This window comes from Platalea leucorodia (genome assembly GCF_965183815.1).
Source record: "Platalea leucorodia genome assembly, chromosome: 2".
Lineage (NCBI taxonomy): Eukaryota > Metazoa > Chordata > Aves > Pelecaniformes > Threskiornithidae > Platalea > Platalea leucorodia.
This window is the reverse complement of record NC_138824.1, coordinates 107,600,320-107,604,018: the sequence shown is the minus strand read 5'-3', so window position 1 is coordinate 107,604,018 and position 3,699 is coordinate 107,600,320.

Genomic DNA, 3,699 nt, shown 5'->3' with positions numbered 1-3,699 from the left:
AGCTCCCCCTTGAGGCAAATGTTCAGATCATTTTTATATAAAGTTTGATTATTAATTCAGTAACAAAATATGCCATGGTAAATAAAGGGTATGTGTTTATTTTGCTAAGAGATGTAAGTTAGCTAGTTATGAGCAATGAAATGAACAGAGCGTTTGAAGTTTTTATGGGAAATACCTACAATGTATATCAGTTTTAAGATTGTTTGTAGTTAAACAAACCCTCTTTGTTTCCTTTAGTCTCTCATGCATTGTAATGTAGTTGATGTACTGTAAATGGAACTGACAGTTTTACAGTGTAACAATTATTTATCTTTGCATAAATGTTTGATACAAAATATTTGTTTAGTATTTATTTGCACACTTAACACAATTTTTTTTTATCCTCAGGCACACAAATTATTTTATTACGTGTTAACATGGTCACTAGCAGAGAGTGCCACTATGTTGTGACATTGATCTGATGTGGCAAAATTCAAGGATTCCTGAAAGTCCCTTGATGTCATATAATGAATCCACTTTCCCAGGGAATGACCATAACTTTTTTACGTATTGGTCCAAGGTCAGCATAAATCACTTGGCAAGTGATACCTCATTAATGAGGTGTCCTTTGAAGGCAGCCGTTAGTTGTTATTTAAGTAAAATATTTTTTACTTTTTCTGAGGGAAAAAATAATATCACAATGGGTAAGAGTTTAAGATTAAAATTACTTGTTTCAGTAAATCTAAGACATTAAAGATCACTTAAATGTAGCTAATAGTTTGTGAAGAATAATGTAAAGTTGGATCAAAGAGAAGACAAATGGCTTTTCTTGGAAGTGGAACTAATAGATTGATTCCAGTGTTACTCAGACTATTAGCTAGAAAATTATGTTAATTGATAGACAGATTTAGAGGTAAGCTTGATGCATTTAAAGTCTTCTTTTAGAGTTATTAACATCATTAATGTCCATTCTCTTTGGTTACTTAAGAGCTTTCTGCGCCATTAGAAGGGTTTTACCAGTCATTAGGAGGAGATCTTGGGGTGGTAGCAATAGCACTCTGCCTGATTTGTTGGTGACAGTCTGGTGCTGTGGCAGATAGTTATGGGATTTTGCCGCAGTTGCAGCGAGAGTTCAAGAGCACAAACTCAAGCTAGCTGGCTTTCCATTAACACAGATGCAACACTACCGCTGGGTGAAAGCTGGGGAGAGCTGGACAGAAGCAAAAGCATATTACGCTTTGGGTTGCCAACACTGTGCTAGCTGATGTTGGCCACAGCTTTGAACTTCAGAGAGAAACGTGTATCAATTTTTCTGAGTAAAGGAAAAAAAAAAAATTAAAGTTTAATACCAGTAATACTAATTGTGCAATGCTATTGCTGAAGCGCTTTGGGAAGCATCTTAAAGTTGCTGTTATGCCATGTTTTTACTTCCTCTTTGAAGAAGCCTTCTTCTGTAGTTCAGGTTAAGTATTGCTATTCCTACTTACAATATTCTGTAGTTTTCCCAGTCAGTCACAACTTCTTTCTTTGCTCAATCCCTTACTTGTAAAAAAAAATTTTTTTTTTTTTTTTTCTGATGGTCTTGAGGGATTAACTCCCCAAAGAAAATAGGGAAGGAGGCAGAGTGCAGATTTACATAAAACTATTTCTTGATACTGTGTGCTTCCAAAGGATGTGTAAAGGTATAGCAATTGATATCCTGATTAATGCAGCAGAAGTGACAGAAGTCACTTCCATGCAGCAATTAGGAGGATGCAGATACCTTCAGATGTCTTTCTTACAGGCTGAAGGCGATTACTGGGCAGTTATCAGCATGGACCAGTCTTAAACTCTGTGTGAAGGAAGAACGGAAAGCAGCATGCAATGCTTTTATTATAATGAACTCGGATTCTATATGTAAATAAGAAATATTGATTATTGCAACAAAATATTTCCATATCATCTCACCTAGAATGTCCTGAGTTGGAAGGGACCCACAAGGATCATTGAGTCTCCTGCTTAGAAGAAGGAAATAGTTTTCTTCCATGTATTTCCTTTGCTTAGGATGTTGTTCCTAGATACCGGGTAAAATCTAAACAATCATCTTAAGAATCCTATGTGGAAGACTGCGAACAGCGCACAAATCAAACGTACAGTCTTATGATTTCCACCTTTAAGTGGGTGACTCTATTCCATGCAAAACATACAAATCCTGTACATACACAAACTCTTTCATCTTTATTTCCCTTATTTCCATGCACAAAGGGGAGATAGGAGTAAGGGTAAAAGAGGAAAAGGGGTAAGAAAGATAGGTGTTTCACACTTGCAGAGAGAATACCTAGAAATTAGACTTTAGGCTGCAAAAATCCTTTGGATTTTGTTGGGGCTTCCAGAAAAACAACCACGGGTGTTTACGTGACATCGTCCATTAGTGGCAATAGAATTGCTATTTAAAAAGAAAAGAAAAATAAAAATCCAACAAAAAACCCCAACCCTCTCTGTCCTTCATATTCACAAGAATACAGAATGGAGAAAGGAAAATGATTGCCAATTTCAGGTGACAGATTTCATCAACTAGAGCCACTTTGAATAAGCTCGTTGGCTTTTAGGTATGGCTATGGGGTCTCCTTGCGGCGACCACGTTCCCTTTCTTCTCACTGCCCCTCTAAATCTCTTCTAAATGGCAGCAGTAGGTGAGGCAAGGAACTGCAGGATGAACAGTAAACCTTAGCTAGTCCTCAGATGGATGGTGTGGCTTCAGTTTAGCATTTTAAAAACATTATGCTCCTATTTTCTCCAGGGAATATAATTTTTCTTTTTTTTCCGTCGTGATCTTGGCCTTTTGCAAGCAAGATGCATCTGAGAGAGAAAGCTCTTATTTCCTTCTTTAAACTTTTTTGGGTGCAAGCAAGTTTAAGTCAGCATCAAGCTTCCACCACCTCTTTCAAAGTATCTTGGACCTGTGACTCGATTGAAAATAATCCATTCTGCCCATGTCTTAACATAGTAACGACTGGTTTCTCCACAGGTTAATATGCAGGCAAGTGAAGTAATGGATGCTGAATGAAGACTAGAATGCGGTCGACTAAGGTTATGTTAGTTTTATCTAGACATAAAATAGCTGAAATAAAATGTTTATGTTTAATTATACTAGTCTATATTATGTTTCTATATAAGAGTTTATAATAGGAAATTTTTTAGTCTGAGGGGATGGTTTATTAATGTATACCTCAAAATACATCTATGCTTTGCATTTTGGGAAGCAAAAAGGACACATAAATAGAAGTGTATTACTGTATTTCTGGGAAGCACATTTTCTAGTAACTGGATCTGCTTTGAGTTGGCTCTTGTATTTCATTAGCAGACTGAAACACCATTTACAATAGTGATGTATGGTAAATAATGCAGAAATCATGTCACAGTTTAATTAAGCATTTTAACGTAATTGCTTCATCTGAATCAATTTATTCTGATAGCAGAATGCACTTTATTTTCAGTGGCTGTTTCAAGTGAAGGAGAGTAACAGGAGAAACAGTAGTCCACTATGAAAGATAGGATTTGCAACTTTAACATTTTAATGTTAAAAACTGTGTGGTTTATATGAAAGAAGGTGTCTAAAACATGTTTTATCTTCTCCCTGGCTTAATTACATCTATCTCTGTTCCTTGCAGTCACATGTATTGATAAAGCTAAGTATTTTGGTCTGGACCTAGTCCTCTAATGCTTATGAAGACCTGAAAA